The 22,708-nt window shown below is 35.3% G+C and overlaps 1 long non-coding RNA gene across 2 annotated transcripts; it reads right to left on the bottom strand.

Annotated features, from left to right (window-relative positions):
• Positions 1-2,616: 2,616 nt before the first annotated feature.
• Positions 2,617-22,136, bottom strand: LOC134250930 (uncharacterized). Of its 2 annotated transcripts, XR_009988629.1 has the most exons (7): positions 21,971-22,136; positions 19,216-19,310; positions 16,462-16,556; positions 10,901-10,996; positions 8,197-8,291; positions 5,417-5,511; positions 2,617-2,726 (listed from the first exon to the last, which is right to left on the bottom strand). It is a non-coding gene; the product is annotated as an uncharacterized LOC134250930 (long non-coding RNA). The 2 variants fall into 2 exon arrangements; XR_009988628.1 differs by lacking the exon at positions 2,617-2,726 and having other exon boundaries at positions 5,361-5,511.
• Between the last annotated feature and the right edge of the window lie 572 nt (positions 22,137-22,708).

The following is a 22,708-nucleotide window of genomic DNA, read 5'->3' as shown; positions in this document are numbered from 1 at the left end:
TACCTACATACATACAGAAAGACAGACAGACAAAGAGACAAACAATCAGACAGGGAGACAATCAGACAAACAGACAGACAAAGAGACAAACGAGACAATTAGACAAACAGACAGACTTGTTACTTGATCTTTAACTGGTTCCTCTTTTCTCTCATCTATCTCCCTCCTTTCTATCATCTATTTCTTCTTTGTTTTGAGATTTCTCTCATATTTTTCTTACTTTTCTCCTCTTTATCTTATGGATGCCTTGTCTAAATAATTCATTATATGCACACACTGCTATTTAGACTTCGTATCCATGGGCATTTCTTGGTTTCATTTCTCCTGTACTGCTTTTTTCCCCCGTCTCTTCACATACATACAAACAGACAGACAGATTGACAGACAATTAGACAGAAAAACTGACAAACATCTATCCATCCATAGATACCAACAGATATACATTCATATGTATCTACAATACATACTTACATAGAGACAGACTAACAGACAGACAGACATGTAACGATACATACATCCATACAAACATTTATAGATACAGACACAGCAACAAACATGCATTTAGATGACACTGCAAGGATCAGACAAACAGACAGACAAACAGACAAACAATCAGACAATGAGACACTCAGAGAAACAGACAGACAAAGAGACAAACAACAATCAGACAATGAGACAATTAGACAAACAGACAGACAGACAAACAAAGAGACACACTATCACACAATGACACAATCACACAGAAAGACAGACAGACAAAGAGACAAACAATCGGACAGGGAGACTATCAGAAAAACAGACAGTCAAAGAGACAAACAGTCAGACAATGACACATTCACACAGACAGACAAAGAGACAAACAATCAGACAGGGAGACAAACAGACAGACAATGAGACAATCACACAGACAGACAAACAGACAGACAGACAAAGAGACAAACAATCAGACAGGGCGACAATCAGACAGACAGAAAGACAAAGAGACAAACAATCAGACAGGGAGACAATCAGACAACCAGACAAACACAGACAATAAGACAAACAGACAGACTGCCAGACATAGGTATATACATTGATACATTCTCTTGGTCATTCTCTTAATTCCCCACAGCCCCTTTCACTGGGTCCATCTTCCCCTCTCCCCCTCTCCCTCTCACTCCCTTCCCTACAATTCATACGTACATTACATTCATAACATACATCCATTCTTTACAATCATAACATACATACAGAACATGCATCTCACAAACATATGTACATTACATTCATAACAGGTCCATTCTTTACATACATACAGAACATGCATCTCTTACAAACATACGTACATTACATTCATAGGATAGGTCCATTCTTTACATACATTACATACATACAGAACATGCATCTCTTACAAACATGCATACATTTCATTCATAACATAGGTCCATTCTTTACAAACATTACATACATACAGAACATGCATCTCTTACAAACATGTGTACTTTACATTTATAACATAGGTCCATTCTTTACATACATGCATACATTCATGCATTATGTACATGACATTCTTTACATCATATTCACCACATTAGGAACATTTCACTTTATACATTTATGCATGCATACATATATAACATACATCCATTCTTTACATACATAACATACATACAGAACATGCATCTCTTACAAACATATGTACATTACATTCATAACATAGGTATATTCTTTACATACATTACATACATACAGAACATGCATCTCTTACAAACATATGTACATTACATTCATAACATATGTCCATTCTTTACATACATTACATACATACAGAACATGCATCTCTTACAAACATGTGTACTTTACATTTATAACATAGGTCCATTCTTTACATACATTACATACATACAGAACAATCATCTCATACAAACATACATACATTACATTCATAACATTCCATTCTTTACATACATAACATTCATACAGAACATGCATCTCTTACAAACATGTGTACATTACATTCATAATATAGGTCCATTCATAATATAGGTACATTCATATATATCTACAATACATACTTACATAGAGACAGACTAACAGACAGACAGACATATAACGATACATACATCCATACAAACATTTATAGATACAGACACAGCAACAAACATGCATTTAGATGACACTGCAAGGATCAGACAAACAGACAGACAAAGAGATTTAGATGACAAACAATCAGACAATGAGACACTCAGAGAAACAGAAACAGACAGACAAAGAGACAAACAACAATCAGACAATGAGACAATCAGACAAACAGACAGACAGACAAACAAAGAGACATGCTATCACACAATGACACAATCACACAGAAAGACAGACAGACAAAGAGACAAACAATTGGACAGGGACACTATCAGAAAAACAGACAGTCAAAGAGACAAACAGTCAGACAATGACACATTCACACAGACAGACAAAGAGACAAACAATCAGACAGGGAGACAAACAGACAGACAAACAGACAGACAGACAAAGAGACAAACAATCAGACAGGGCGACAATCAGACAGACAGAAAGACGAAGAGACAAACAATCAGACAGGGAGACGATCAGACAACCAGACAAACACACTGACTGACAGACATAGGTACTTACATTGATACATTCTCTTGGTCATTTTCTTCATTCACTAAAGCACCTTTCACTGGTTTTTTTCTGCTCTTTCTCCTTTTTCTCTCCAACTCCCTTCCCTACAATGCATAGATAGATTACATACATTACATAAGTACACAACATGCATCTCTCACAAACATATTTATATTACAATCACAAGATACATACATTCCTTACATTCATTACATACATACATTACATGCATCTCTTACATACATATACTTGTTACTTGATCTTTAACTGGTTCCTCTTTTCTCTCATCTATCTCCCTCCTTTCTATCATCTATTTCTTCTTTGTTTTGAGATTTCTCTCATATTTTTCTTACTTTTCTCCTCTTTATCTTATGGATGCCTTGTCTAAATAATTCATTATATGCACACACCGCTATTTAGACTTAGTATCCATGGGCTTTTCTTGGTTTCATTTCTCCTGTACTGCTTTTTTCCCCCGTCTCTTCACATACATACAAACAGACAGACAGATTGACAGACAATTAGACAGAAAAACTGACAAACATCTATCCATCCATAGATACCAACAGATATACATTCATATGTATCTACAATACATACTTACATAGAGACAGACTAACAGACAGACAGACATGTAACGATACATACATCCATACAAACATTTATAGATACAGACACAGCAACAAACATGCATTTAGATGACACTGCAAGGATCAGACAAACAGACAGACAAACAGACAAACAATCAGACAATGAGACACTCAGAGAAACAGACAGACAAAGAGACAAACAACAATCAGACAATGAGACAATTAGACAAACAGACAGACAGACAAACAAAGAGACACACTATCACACAATGACACAATCACACAGAAAGACAGACAGACAAAGAGACAAACAATCGGACAGGGAGACTATCAGAAAAACAGACAGTCAAAGAGACAAACAGTCAGACAATGACACATTCACACAGACAGACAAAGAGACAAACAATCAGACAGGGAGACAAACAGACAGACAATGAGACAATCACACAGACAGACAAACAGACAGACAGACAAAGAGACAAACAATCAGACAGGGCGACAATCAGACAGACAGAAAGACGAAGAGACAAACAATCAGACAGGGAGACAATCAGACAACCAGACAAACACAGACAATAAGACAAACAGACAGACTGCCAGACATAGGTATATACATTGATACATTCTCTTGGTCATTCTCTTAATTCCCCACAGCCCCTTTCACCGGGTCCATCTTCCCCTCTCCCCCTCACTCCCTTCCCTACAATTCATACGTACATTACATTCATAACATACATCCATTCTTTACAATCATAACATACATACAGAACATGCATCTCACAAACATATGTACATTACATTCATAACAGGTCCATTCTTTACATACATACAGAACATGCATCTCTTACAAACATACGTACATTACATTCATAGGATAGGTCCATTCTTTACATACATTACATACATACAGAACATGCATCTCTTACAAACATGCATACATTTCATTCATAACATAGGTCCATTCTTTACAAACATTACATACATACAGAACAAGCATCTCTTACAAACATACGTACTTTACATTTATAACATAGGTCCATTCTTTACATACATGTACTTTACATTTATAACATAGGTCCATTCTTTACATACATGCATACATTCATGCATTATGTACATGATATTCTTTACATCATATTCACCACATTAGGAACATTTCACTTTATACATTTATGCATGCATACATATATATATAACATACATCCATTCTTTACATACATAACATACATACAGAACATGCATCTCTTACAAACATATGTACATTACATTCATAACATAGGTATATTCTTTACATACATTACATACATACAGAACATGCATCTCTTACAAACATATGTACATTACATTCATAACATATGTCCATTCTTTACATACATTACATACATACAGAACATGCATCTCTTACAAACATGCATACATTACATTCATAACATAGGTCCATTCTTTACATACATTACATACATACAGAACATGCATCTCTTACAAACATACCTACATTACATTCATAACATAGGTCCATTCTTTACATACATAACATACGTACAGAACATGCATGCATCTCTTACAAACATGTGTACATTACATTCACAATATAGGTCCATTCATAATATAGGTACATTCATATATATCTACAATACATACTTACATAGAGACAGACTAACAGACAGACAGACATATAACGATACATATGTCCATACAAACATTTATAGATACAGACACAGCATTTAGATGACACTGCAAATATCAGACAAACACACAGACAAAGAGACAAACAATCAGACTGAGACACTCAGAGAAACAGACAGACAAAGAGACAATCAACAATCAGACAATGAGACAATCAGACAAACAGACAGACAGACAAACAAAGAGACACGCTATCACACAATGACACAATCACACAGAAAGACAGACAGACAAAGAGACAAACAATCGGACAGGGAAACTATCAGAAAAACAGACAGTCAAAGAGACAAACAGTCAGACAATGACACATTCACACAGACAGACAAAGAGACAAACAATCGGACAGGGAGACAAACAGACAGACAATGAGACAATCACACAGACAGACAAACAGACAGACAGACAAAGAGACAAACAATCAGACAGGGCAACAGACACAGAGACAAAGACAAACAATCAGACAGGGAGACGATCAGACAACCAGACAAACACACTGACAGACAGACATTGGTACTTACATTGATACATTCTCTTGGTCATTTTCTTCATTCCCTAAAGCACCTTTCACTGGTTTTTTTCTGCTCTTTCTCCTTTTTCTCTCCAACTCCCTTCCCTACAATGCATAGATAGATTACATACATTACATAAGTACACAACATGCATCTCTCACAAACATATTTATATTACAATCACAAGATACATACATTCCTTACATTCATTACATACATACATTACATGCATCTCTTACATACATATACTTGTTACTTGATCTTTAACTGGTTCCTCTTTTCTCTCATCTATCTCCCTCCTTTCTATCATCTATTTCTTCTTTGTTTTGAGATTTCTCTCATATTTTTCTTACTTTTCTCCTCTTTATCTTATGGATGCCTTGTCTAAATAATTCATTATATGCACACACCGCTATTTAGACTTAGTATCCTTGGGCATTTCTTGGTTTCATTTCTCCTGTACTGCTTTTTTCCCCCGTCTCTTCACATACATACAAACAGACAGACAGATTGACAGACAATTAGACAGAAAAACTGACAAACATCTATCCATCCATAGATACCAACAGATATACATTCATATGTATCTACAATACATACTTACATAGAGACAGACTAACAGACAGACAGACATGTAACGATACATACATCCATACAAACATTTATAGATACAGACACAGCAACAAACATGCATTTAGATGACACTGCAAGGATCAGACAAACAGACAGACAAACAGACAAACAATCAGACAATGAGACACTCAGAGAAACAGACAGACAAAGAGACAAACAACAATCAGACAATGAGACAATTAGACAAACAGACAGACAGACAAACAAAGAGACACACTATCACACAATGACACAATCACACAGAAAGACAGACAGACAAAGAGACAAACAATCGGACAGGGAGACTATCAGAAAAACAGACAGTCAAAGAGACAAACAGTCAGACAATGACACATTCACACAGACAGACAAAGAGACAAACAATCAGACAGGGAGACAAACAGACAGACAATGAGACAATCACACAGACAGACAAACAGAAAGACAAACAATCAGACAGACAGAAAGACAAAGAGACAAACAATCAGACAGGGAGACAATCAGACAACCAGACAAACACAGACAATAAGACAAACAGACAGACTGCCAGACATAGGTATATACATTGATACATTCTCTTGGTCATTCTCTTAATTCCCCACAGCCCCTTTCACTGGGTCCATCTTCCCCTCTCCCCCTCTCTCTCTCTCTTCCCTACAATTCATACGTACATTACATTCATAACATACATCCATTCTTTACAATCATAACATACATACAGAACATGCATCTCACAAACATATGTACATTACATTCATAACAGGTCCATTCTTTACATACATACAGAACATGCATCTCTTACAAACATACGTACATTACATTCATAGGATAGGTCCATTCTTTACATACATTACATACATACAGAACATGCATCTCTTACAAACATGCGTACATTTCATTCAGAACATAGGTCCATTCTTTACAAACATTACATACATACAGAACATGCATCTCTTACAAACATGTGTACTTTACATTTATAACATAGGTCCATTCTTTACATACATGCATACATTCATGCATTATGTACATGACATTCTTTACATCATATTCACCACATTAGGAACATTTCACTTTATACATTTATGCATGCATACATATATAACATACATCCATTCTTTACATACATAACATACATACAGAACATGCATCTCTTACAAACATATGTACATTACATTCATAACATAGGTATATTCTTTACATACATTACATACATACAGAACATGCATCTCTTACAAAACATATGTACATTACATTCATAACATATGTCCATTCTTTACATACATACAGAACATACTCTTACAAACATATGTACATTACATTCATAACATATGTCCATTCTTTACATACATTACATACATACAGAACATGCATCTCTTACAAACATGCATACATTACATTCATAACATAGGTCCATTCTTTACATACATTACATACATACAGAACATGCATCTCTTACAAACATACCTACATTACATTCATAACATAGGTCCATTCTTTACATATATAACATACGTACAGAACATGCATCTCTTACAAACATGTGTACATTACATTCATAATATAGGTCCATTCATAATATAGGTACATTCATATATATCTACAATACATACTTACATAGAGACAGACTAACAGACAGACAGACATATAACGATACATACATCCATACAAACATTTATAGATACAGACACAGCAACAAACATGCATTAAGATGACACTGCAAGGATCAGACAAACAGACAGACAAAGAGACAAACAATCAGACTGAGACACTCAGAGAAACAGACAGACAAAGAGACAAACAGCAATCAGACAATGAGACAAACAGACAGACAGACAAACAAAGAGACACGCTATCACACAATGACACAATCACACAGAAAGACAGACAGACAAAGAGACAAACAATCGGACAGGGAAACTATCAGAAAAACAGACAGTCAAAGAGACAAACAGTCAGACAATGACACATTCACACAGACAGACAAAGAGACAAACAATCGGACAGGGAGACAAACAGACAGACAATGAGACAATCACACAGACAGACAGACAAAGAGACAAACAATCAGACAGGGCGACAATCAGACAGACAGAAAGACAAAGAGACAAACAATCAGACAGGGAGACGATCAGACAACCAGACAAACACACTGACAGACAGACATTGGTACTTACATTGATACATTCTCTTGGTCATTTTCTTCATTCCCTAAAGCACCTTTCACTGGTTTTTTTCTGCTCTTTCTCCTTTTTCTCTCCAACTCCCTTCCCTACAATGCATAGATAGATTACATACATTACATAAGTACACAACATGCATCTCTCACAAACATATTTATATTACAATCACAAGATACATACATTCCTTACATTCATTACATACATACATTACATGCATCTCTTACATACATATACTTGTTACTTGATCTTTAACTGGTTCCTCTTTTCTCTCATCTATCTCCCTCCTTTCTATCATCTATTTCTTCTTTGTTTTGAGATTTCTCTCATATTTTTCTTACTTTTCTCCTCTTTATCTTATGGATGCCTTGTCTAAATAATTCATTATATGCACACACCGCTATTTAGACTTAGTATCCATTGGGCATTTCTTGGTTTCATTTCTCCTGTACTGCTTTTTTCCCCCGTCTCTTCACATACATACAAACAGACAGACAGATTGACAGACAATTAGACAGAAAAACTGACAAACATCTATCCATCCATAGATACCAACAGATATACATTCATATGTATCTACAATACATACTTACATAGAGACAGACTAACAGACAGACAGACATGTAACGATACATACATCCATACAAACATTTATAGATACAGACACAGCAACAAACATGCATTTAGATGACACTGCAAGGATCAGACAAACAGACAGACAAAGAAACAAACAATCAGACTGAGACAGTCAGAGAAACAGACAGACAAAGAGACAAACAACAATCAGACAATGAGACAATTAGACAAACAGACAGACAAACAAAGAGACACACTATCACACAATGACACAATCACACAGAAAGACAGACAGACAAAGAGACAAACAATCGGACAGGGAGACTATCAGAAAAACAGACAGTCAAAGAGACAAACAGTCAGACAATGACACATTCACACAGACAGACAAAGAGACAAACAATCAGACAGGGAGACAAACAGACAGACAATGAGACAATCACACAGACAGACAAACAGACAGACAGACAAAGAGACAAACAATCAGACAGGGCGACAATCAGACAGACAGAAAGACGAAGAGACAAACAATCAGACAGGGAGACAATCACACAACCAGACAAACACAGACAATAAGACAAACAGACAGACTGCCAGACATAGGTATATACATTGATACATTCTCTTGGTCATTCTCTTAATTCCCCACAGCCCCTTTCACTGGGTCCATCTTCCCCTCTCCCCCTCTCCCTCTCACTCCCTTCCCTACAATTCATACATACATTACATTCATAACATACATCCATTCTTTACAATCATAACATACATACAGAACATGCATCTCACAAACATATGTACATTACATTCATAACAGGTCCATTCTTTACATACATACAGAACATGCATCTCTTACAAACATACGTACATTACATTCATAGGATAGGTCCATTCTTTACATACATTACATACATACAGAACATGCATCTCTTACAAACATGCATACATTTCATTCATAACATAGGTCCATTCTTTACAAACATTACATACATACAGAACATGCATCTCTTACAAACATGTGTACTTTACATTTATAACATAGGTCCATTCTTTACATACATGCATACATTCATGCATTATGTACATGACATTCTTTACATCATATTCACCACATTAGGAACATTTCACTTTATACATTTATGCATGCATACATATATAACATACATCCATTCTTTACATACATAACATACATACAGAACATGCATCTCTTACAAACATATGTACATTACATTCATAACATAGGTATATTCTTTACATACATTACATACATACAGAACATGCATCTCTTACAAACATATGTACATTACATTCATAACATATGTCCATTCTTTACATACATTACATACATACAGAACATGCATCTCTTACAAACATGCATACATTACATTCATAACATAGGTCCATTCTTTACATACATTACATACATACAGAACATGCATCTCTTACAAACATACCTACATTACATTCATAACATAGGTCCATTCTTTACATATATAACATACGTACAGAACATGCATCTCTTACAAACATGTGTACATTACATTCATAATATAGGTCCATTCATAATATAGGTACATTCATATATATCTACAATACATACTTACATAGAGACAGACTAACAGACAGACAGACATATAACGAAACATACATCCATACAAACATTTATAGATACAGACACAGCAACAAACATGCATTTAGATGACACTGCAAGGATCAGACAAACAGACAGACAAAGAGACAAACAATCAGACTGAGACACTCAGAGAAACAGACAGACAAAGAGACAAACAACAATCAGACAATGAGACAATCAGACAAACAGACAGACAGACAAACAAAGAGACACGCTATCACACAATGACACAATCACACAGAAAGACAGACAGACAAAGAGACAAACAATCGGACAGGGAAACTATCAGAAAAACAGACAGTCAAAGAGACAAACAGTCAGACAATGACACATTCACACAGACAGACAAAGAGTCAAACAATCGGACAGGGAGACAAACAGACAGACAATGAGACAATCACACAGACAGACAGAAAGACAAAGAGACAAACAATCAGACAGGGAGACGATCAGACAACCAGACAAACACACTGACAGACAGACATTGGTACTTACATTGATACATTCTCTTGGTCATTTTCTTCATTCCCTAAAGCACCTTTCACTGGTTTTTTTTCTGCTCTTTCTCCTTTTTCTCTCCAACTCCCTTCCCTACAATGCATAGATAGATTACATACATTACATAAGTACACAACATGCATCTCTCACAAACATATTTATATTACAATCACAAGATACATACATTCCTTACATTCATTACATACATACATTACATGCATCTCTTACATACATATACTTGTTACTTGATCTTTAACTGGTTCCTCTTTTCTCTCATCTATCTCCCTCCTTTCTATCATCTATTTCTTCTTTGTTTTGAGATTTCTCTCATATTTTTCTTACTTTTCTCCTCTTTATCTTATGGATGCCTTGTCTAAATAATTCATTATATGCACACACCGCTATTTAGACTTAGTATCCTTGGGCATTTCTTGGTTTCATTTCTCCTGTACTGCTTTTTTCCCCCGTCTCTTCACATACATACAAACAGACAGACAGATTGACAGACAATTAGACAGAAAAACTGACAAACATCTATCCATCCATAGATACCAACAGATATACATTCATATGTATCTACAATACATACTTACATAGAGACAGACTAACAGACAGACAGACATGTAACGATACATACATCCATACAAACATTTATAGATACAGACACAGCAACAAACATGCATTTAGATGACACTGCAAGGATCAGACAAACAGACAGACAAACAGACAAACAATCAGACAATGAAACACTCAGAGAAACAGACAGACAAAGAGACAAACAACAATCAGACAATGAGACAATTAGACAAACATACAGACAGACAAACAAAGAGACACACTATCACACAATGACACAATCACACAGAAAGACAGACAGACAGCGAGACAAACAGTCGGACAGGGAGACTATCAGAAAAACAGACAGTCAAAGAGACAAACAGTCAGACAATGACACATTCACACAGACAGACAAAGAGACAAACAATCGGACAGGGAGACAAACAGACAGACAATGAGACAATCACACAGACAGACAAACAGACAGACAGACAAAGAGACAAACAATCAGACAGGGCGACAATCAGACAGACAGAAAGACAAAGACACAAACAGTCAGACAGGGAGACAATCAGACAACCAGACAAACACAGACAATAAGACAAGCAGAAAGACTGCCAGACATAGGTATATACATTGATACATTCTCTTGGTCATTCTCTTAATTCCCCACAGCCCCTTTCACTGGGTCCATCTTCCCCTCTCCCCCTCTCCCTCTCACTCCCTTCCCTACAATTCATACGTACATTACATTCATAACATACATCCATTCTTTACAATCATAACATACATACAGAACATGCATCTCACAAACATGTACATTACATTCATAACAGGTCCATTCTTTACATACATACAGAACATGCATCTCTTACAAACATACGTACATTACATTCATAGGATAGGTCCATTCTTTACATACATTACATACATACAGAACATGCATCTCTTACAAACATGCATACATTCATTCATAACATAGGTCCATTCTTTACAAACATTACATACATACAGAACATGCATCTCTTACAAACATGTGTACTTTACATTTATAACATAGGTCCATTCTTTACATACATGCATACATTCATGCATTATGTACATGACATTCTTTACATCATATTCACCACATTAGGAACATTTCACTTTATACATTTATGCATGCATACATATATAACATACATCCATTCTTTACATACATAACATACATACAGAACATGCATCTCTTACAAACATATGTACATTACATTCATAACATAGGTATATTCTTTACATACATTACATACATACAGAACATGCATCTCTTACAAACATATGTACATTACATTCATAACATATGTCCATTCTTTACATACATTACATACATACAGAACATGCATCTCTTACAAACATGCATACATTACATTCATAACATAGGTCCATTCTTTACATACATTACATACATACAGAACATGCATCTCTTACAAACATACCTACATTACATTCATAACATAGGTCCATTCTTTACATACATAACATACATACAGAACATGCATCTCTTACAAACATGTGTACATTACATTCATAATATAGGTCCATTCATAATATAGGTACATTCATATATATCTACAATACATACTTACATAGAGACAGACTAACAGACAGACAGACATATAACGATACATACATCCATACAAACATTTATAGATACAGACACAGCAACAAACATGCATTTAGATGACACTGCAAGGATCAGACAAACAGACAGACAAACAGACAAACAATCAGACAATGAGACACTCAGAGAAACAGACAGACAAAGAGACAAACAACAATCAAACAATGAGACAATCAGACAAACAGACAGACAGACAAACAAAGAGACACGCTATCACACAATGACACAATCACACAGAAAGACAGACAGACAAAGAGACAAACAATCGGACAGGGAAACTATCAGAAAAACAGACAGTCAAAGAGACAAACAGTCAGACAATGACACATTCACACAGACAGACAAAGAGACAAACAATCGGACAGGGAGACAAACAGACAGACAATGAGACAATCACACAGACAGACAAACAGACAAAGAGACAAACAATCAGACAGGGCGACAATCAGACAGGAGACAACAATCAGACAGAAGACAATCAGACAACACAATCAGACAAACACACACATGACAGACACATTGACAGACAGACATTGGTACAACATTGATACATTCTCTTGGTCATTTTCTTCATTCCCTAAAGCACCTTTGACTGGGATTTTTCTGCTCTTTCTCCTTTTTCTCTCAACTCCCTTCCATAGAGACATGCAGACAACATACAATGCATAGACAGATACATACATACATTACATAAGTACACAACATGCATCTCTCACAAACATATTTATATTACAATCACAAGATACATACATTCCTTACATTCATTACATACATACATTACATGCATCTCTTACATACATATACTTGTTACTTGATCTTTAACTGGTTCCTCTTTTCTCTCATCTATCTCCCTCCTTTCTATCATCTATTTCTTCTTTGTTTTGAGATTTCTCTCATATTTTTCTTACTTTTCTCCTCTTTATCTTATGGATGCCTTGTCTAAATAATTCATTATATGCACACACCGCTATTTAGACTTAGTATCCATTGGGCATTTCTTGGTTTCATTTCTCCTGTACTGCTTTTTTCCCCCGTCTCTTCACATACATACAAACAGACAGACAGACAAACATATGTACATTACATTCATAACAACAGATTCATATTATCTACAGACAATTAGAAAAAACTGACAAACATCTATCGATCCATAGATACCAACAGATATACATTCATATGTATCTACAATACATACTTACATAGAGACAGACTAACAGACAGACAGACATATAACGATACATACTTCCATACAAACATTTATAGATACAGACACAGCAACAAACATTTAGATGACACTGCAAATATCAGACAAACAGACAGACAAAGAGACAAACAATCAGACAATGACATTACAATCAGACATAGACAATGCAAACACACACAGACATACTATCACACAATGACACAATCACACAGACAAACAGACAGACAAACAGACAAACAACAATGAGACTTTCAGACAAACAGACAGACAAAGAAACAAACAACAATGACAATGACACATTCACACAGACAGACAAAGAGAAAACAATCATTCATACACACAGGGAGACAAACAGACAGACAGAGACAATCACACAGACACAGACAGACAAACAGACATTACATCAGACAGACAAACAATCATTACAGATACAGAAATTCAGACAGGGCATCAGACAGACAGAAAGACATTTCAATCAGACAGGGAGACAATCAGACAACAGACAAACACAGACAATACAGACAAACATGACAGACAGACATAGGTATATACATTGATACATTCTCTTGGTCATTCTCTTCATTCCATATACAGCATTTCACTGGGTCCATCATTCCAGAACATCCATCTTACAAACATACAATACATTACATTCATAACATACATCCATTCTTTACAATCATAACATACATACAGAACATGCATCTCTTACAAACATATGTACATTACATTCATAACATATGTCCATTCTTTACATACATACAGAATCAAAACATGCATCTCTTACAAACATGCATACATTACATTCATAACATAGGTCCATTCTTTATTACATATACATATGCATCTCTTACATACATACATTCATAACATACATCCATTCTTTACATACATACATACATGCATCTCTTACACACATTGTTATTCTTTAACATGGTTCTTTACATACATACATTACATTCACATAGGTCCATTCTTTACATACATTTACATACATTCATATTATATATTTCTCTCATATATCTCTTACATTTTCATCCTCTTCTTTACATTCATAACATAGGTCCATTCTTTACATACATATACATTCATACATATGCACATGCATCTCTTACATTATGTACATTACATTTATATACATTTATGTACATACATAGGTCCATTCTTTACATACATTACATACATACAGAACATGCATCTCTTACAAACATGCATACAATTTATTCATAACATAGGTCTATTCTTTACATGCATTACATACATACAGAACATGCATCTCTTACAAACATATGTACATTACATCCATAACATATGTCTATTCTTTACATACATTACATACATACAGAACATGCATCTCTTACAAACATGCATACATTACATTCATAACATAGGTCCATTCTTTACATACATTACATACATACAGAACATGCATCTCTTACAAACATACATACATTACATTCATAACATAGGTCCATTCTTTACATACATAACATACGTACAGAACATGCATCTCTTACAAACATGTGTACATTACATTCATAATATAGGTCCATTCATAATATAGGTACATTCATATATATCTACAATACATACTTACATAGAGACAGACTAACAGACAGACATACATATAACGATACATACATCCATACAAACATTTATAGATACAGACACAGCAACAAACATGCATTTAGATGACACTGCAAGGATCAGACAAACAGACAGACAAACAGACAAACAATCAGACAATGAGACACTCAGAGAAACAGACAGACAAAGAGACAAACAACAATCAGACAATGAGACAATCAGACAAACAGACAGACAGACAAACAAAGAGACACGCTATCACACAATGACACAATCACACAGAAAGACAGACAGACAAAGAGACACGCTATCACACAATGACACAATCACACAGAAAGACAGACAGACAAAGAGACAAACAATCGGACAGGGAGACAAACAGACAGACAATGAGACAATCACACAGACAGACAAACAGACAGACAGACAAAGAGACAAACAATCAGACAGGGCGACAATCAGACAGACAGAAAGACAAAGAGACAAACAATCAGACAGGGAGATGATCAGACAACCAGACAAACACACTGACAGACAGACATTGGTACTTACATTGATACATTCTCTTGGTCATTTTCTTCATTCCCTAAAGCACCTTTCACTGGTTTTTTTCTGCTCTTTCTCCTTTTTCTCTCCAACTCCCTTCCCTACAATGCATAGATAGATTACATACATTACATAAGTACACAACATGCATCTCTCACAAACATATTTATATTACAATCACAAGATACATACATTCCTTACGTTCATTACATACATACATTGCATGCATCTCTTATAACATATACTTGTTACTTGATCTTTAACTGGTTCCTCTTTTCTCTCATCTATCTCCCTCCTTTCTATCATCTATTTCTTCTTTGTTTTGAGATTTCTCTCATATTTTTCTTACTTTTCTCCTCTTTATCTTATGGATGCCTTGTCTAAATAATTCATTATATGCACACACCGCTATTTAGACTTAGTATCCATGGGCATTTCTTGGTTTCATTTCTCCTGTACTGCTTTTTTCCCCCGTCTCTTCACATACATACAAACAGACAGACAGATTGACAGACAATTAGACAGAAAAACTGACAAACATCTATCCATCCATAGATACCAACAGATATACATTCATATGTATCTACAATACATACTTACATAGAGACAGACTAACAGACAGACAGACATGTAACGATACATACATCCATACAAACATTTATAGATACAGACACAGCAACAAACATGCATTTAGATGACACTGCAAGGATCAGACAAACAGACAGACAAACAGACAAACAATCAGACAATGAAACACTCAGAGAAACAGACAGACAAAGAGACAAACAACAATCAGACAATGAGACAATTAGACAAACATACAGACAGACAAACAAAGAGCATACTATCACACAATGACACAATCACACAGAAAGACAGACAGACAAAGAGACAAACAATCGGACAGGGAGACTATCAGAAAAACAGACAGTCAAAGAGACAAACAGTCAGACAATGACACATTCACACAGACAGACAAAGAGACAAACAATCAGACAGGGAGACAAACAGACAGACAATGAGACAATCACACAGACAGACAAACAGACAGACAGACAAAGAGACAAACAATCAGACAGGGCGACAATCAGACAGAGAGAAAGATGAAGAGACAAACAATCAGACAGGGAGACAATCAGACAACCAGACAAACACAGACAATAAGACAAACAGACAGACTGCCAGACATAGGTATATACATTGATACATTCTCTTGGTCATTCTCTTAATTCCCCACAGCCCCTTTCACTGGGTCCATCTTCCCCTCTCCCTCTCACTCCCTTCCCTACAATTCATACATACATTACATTCATAACATACATCCATTCTTTACAATCATAACATACATACAGAACATGCATCTCACAAACATATGTACATTACATTCATAACAGGTCCATTCTTTACATACATACAGAACATGCATCTCTTACAAACATACGTACATTACATTCATAGGATAGGTCCATTCTTTACATACATTACATACATACAGAACATGCATCTCTTACAAACATGCATACATTCATTCATAACATAGGTCCATTCTTTACAAACATTACATACATACAGAACATGCATCTCTTACAAACATGTGTACTTTACATTTATAACATAGGTCCATTCTTTACATACATGCATACATTCATGCATTATGTACATGACATTCTTTACATCATATTCACCACATTAGGAACATTTCACTTTATACATTTATGCATGCATACATATAAAACATACATCCATTCTTTACATACATAACATACATACAGAACATGCATCTCTTACAAACATATGTACATTACATTCATAACATATGTCCATTCTTTACATACATTACATACATACAGAACATGCATCTCTTACAAACATATGTACATTACATTCATAACATATGTCCATTCTTTACATACATTACATACATACAGAACATGCATCTCTTACAAACATGCATACATTACATTCATAACATAGGTCCATTCTTTACATACATTACATACATACAGAACATGCATCTCTTACAAACATACCTACATTACATTCATAACATAGGTCCATTCTTTACATATATAACATACATACAGAACATGCATCTCTTACAAACATGTGTACATTACATTCATAATATAAGTCCATTCATAATATAGGTACATTCATATATATCTACAATACATTCTTACGTAGAGACAGACTAACAGACAGACAGACATATAACGATACATACATCCATACAAACATTTATAGATACAGACACAGCAACAAACATGCATTAAGATGACACTGCAAGGATCAGACAAAGAGACAGACAAAGAGACAAACAATCAGACTGAGACACTCAGAGAAACAGACAGACAAAGAGACAAACAACAATCAGACAATGAGACAATCAGACAAACAGACAGACAGACAAACAAAGAGACACGCTATCACACAATGACACAATCACACAGAAAGACAGACAGACAAAGAGACAAACAATCGGACAGGGAAACTATCAGAAAAACAGACAGTCAAAGAGACAAACAGTCAGACAATGACACATTCACACAGACAGACAAAGAGTCAAACAATCGGACAGGGAGACAAACAGACAGACAATGAGACAATCACACAGACAGACAAACAGACAGACAGACAAAGAGACAAACAATCAGACAGGGCGACAATCAGACAGACAGAAAGACGAAGAGACAAACAATCAGACAGGGAGACGATCAGACAACCAGACAAACACACTGACAGACAGACATTGGTACTTACATTGATACATTCTCTTGGTCATTTTCTTCATTCCCTAAAGCACCTTTCACTGGTTTTTTTCTGCTCTTTCTCCTTTTTCTCTCCAACTCCCTTCCCTACAATGCATAGATAGATTACATACATTACATAAGTACACAACATGCATCTCTCACAAACATATTTATATTACAATCACAAGATACATACATTCCTTACATTCATTACATACATACATTGCATGCATCTCTTACATACATATACTTGTTACTTGATCTTTAACTGGTTCCTCTTTTCTCTCATCTATCTCCCTCCTTTCTATCATCTATTTCTTCTTTGTTTTGAGATTTCTCTCATATTTTTCTTACTTTTCTCCTCTTTATCTTATGGATGCCTTGTCTAAATAATTCATTATATGCACACACCGCTATTTAGACTTAGTATCCTTGGGCATTTCTTGGTTTCATTTCTCCTGTACTGCTTTTTTCCCCCGTCTCTTCACATACATACAAACAGACAGACAGATTGACAGACAATTAGACAGAAAAACTGACAAACATCTATCCATCCATAGATACCAACAGATATACATTCATATGTATCTACAATACATACTTACATAGAGACAGACTAACAGACAGACAGACATGTAACGATACATACATCCATACAAACATTTATAGATACAGACACAGCAACAAACATGCATTTAGATGACACTGCAAGGATCAGACAAACAGACAAACAATCAGACAATGAGACACTCAGAGAAACAGACAGACAAAGAGACAAACAACAATCAGACAATGAGACAATTAGACAAACAGACAGACAAACAAAGAGACACACTATCACACAATGACACAATCACACAGAAAGACAGACAGACAAAGAGACAAACAATCGGACAGGGAGACTATCAGAAAAACAGACAGTCAAAGAGACAAACAGTCAGACAATGACACATTCACACAGACAGACAAAGAGACAAACAATCAGACAGGGAGACAAACAGACAGACAATGAGACAATCACACAGACAGACAAACAGACAGACAGACAAAGAGACAAACAATCAGACAGGGCGACAATCAGACAGAGAGAAAGACGAAGAGACAAACAATCAGACAGGGAGACAATCAGACAACCAGACAAACACAGACAATAAGACAAACAGACAGACTGCCAGACATAGGTATATACATTGATACATTCTCTTGGTCATTCTCTTAATTCCCCACAGCCCCTTTCACTGGGTCCATCTTCCCCTCTCCCCCTCTCTCTCTCACTCCCTTCCCTACAATTCATACATACATTACATTCATAACATACATCCATTCTTTACAATCATAACATACATACAGAACATGCATCTCACAAACATATGTACATTACATTCATAACAGGTCCATTCTTTACATACATACAGAACATGCATCTCTTACAAACATACGTACATTACATTCATAGGATAGGTCCATTCTTTACATACATTACATACATACAGAACATGCATCTCTTACAAACATGCATACATTTCATTCATAACATAGGTCCATTCTTTACAAACATTACATACATACAGAACATGCATCTCTTACAAACATGTGTACTTTACATTTATAACATAGGTCCATTCTTTACATACATGCATACATTCATGCATTATGTACATGACATTCTTTACATCATATTCACCACATTAGGAACATTTCACTTTATACATTTATGCATGCATACATATATAACATACATCCATTCTTTACATACATAACATACATACAGAACATGCATCTCTTACAAACATATGTACATTACATTCATAACATAGGTATATTCTTTACATACATTACATACATACAGAACATGCATCTCTTACAAACATATGTACATTACATTCATTACATATGTCCATTCTTTACATACATTACATACATACAGAACATGCATCTCTTACAAACATGCATACATTACATTCATAACATAGGTCCATTCTTTACATACATTACATACATACAGAACATGCATCTCTTACAAACATACCTACATTACATTCATAACATAGGTCCATTCTTTACATATATAACATACGTACAGAACATGCATCTCTTACAAACATGTGTACATTACATTCATAATATAGGTCCATTCATAATATAGGTACATTCATATATATCTACAATACATACTTACATAGAGACAGACTAACAGACAGACAGGCATATAATGATACATACATCCATACAAACATTTATAGATACAGACACAGCAAGAAACATGAATTAAGATGACACTGCAAGGATCAGACAAAGAGACAGACAAAGAGACAAACAATCAGACAATGAGACACTCAGAGAAACAGATAGACAAAGAGACAAACAACAATCAGACAATGAGACAATCAGACAAACAGACAGACAGACAGACAAACAAAGAGACATGCTATCACACAATGACACAATCACACAGAAAGACAGACAGACAAAGAGACAAACAATCGGACAGGGAAACTATCAGAAAAACAGACAGTCAAAGAGACAAACAGTCAGACAATGACACATTCACACAGACAGACAAAGAGACAAACAATCGGACAGGGAGACAAACAGACAGACAATGAGACAATCACACAGACAGACAAACAGACAGACAGACAAAGAGACAAACAATCAGACAGGGCGACAATCAGACAGACAGAAAGACGAAGAGACAAACAATCAGACAGGGAGACGATCAGACAACCAGACAAACACACTGACAGACAGACATTGGTACTTACATTGATACATTCTCTTGGTCATTTTCTTCATTCCCTAAAGCACCTTTCACTGGTTTTTTTCTGCTCTTTCTCCTTTTTCTCTCCAACTCCCTTCCCTACAATGCATAGATAGATTACATACATTACATAAGTACACAACATGCATCTCTCACAAACATATTTATATTACAATCACAAGATACATACATTCCTTACATTCATTACATGCATACATTACATGCATCTCTTACATACATATACTTGTTACTTGATCTTTAACTGGTTCCTCTTTTCTCTCATCTATCTCCCTCCTTTCTATCATCTATTTCTTCTTTGTTTTGAGATTTCTCTCATATTTTTCTTTCTTTTCTCCTCTTTATCTTATGGATGCCTTGTCTAAATAATTCATTATATGCACACACCGCTATTTAGACTTAGCATCCTTGGGCATTTCTTGGTTTCATTTCTCCTGTACTGCTTTTTTCCCCGTCTCTTCACATACATACAAACAGACAGACAGATTGACAGACAATTAGACAGAAAAACTGACAAACATCTATCCATCCATAGATACCAACAGATATACATTCATATGTATCTACAATACATACTTACATAGAGACAGACTAACAGACAGACAGACATGTAACGATACATACATCCATACAAACATTTATAGATACAGACACAGCAACAAACATGCATTTAGGTGACACTGCAAGGATCAGACACACAGACAGACAAACAATCAGACAATGA

Source organism: Saccostrea cucullata, unplaced genomic scaffold, assembly GCF_032062105.1.
Source record: "Saccostrea cucullata isolate Sc308-1 unplaced genomic scaffold, CSIRO_AGI_Scuc_v1 ctg1710, whole genome shotgun sequence".
NCBI classification, from domain to species: Eukaryota; Metazoa; Mollusca; class Bivalvia; order Ostreida; family Ostreidae; genus Saccostrea; species Saccostrea cuccullata.
The sequence above is the reverse complement of the archived record's forward strand: the minus strand, read 5'-3'. Positions and strand labels throughout refer to the sequence as shown.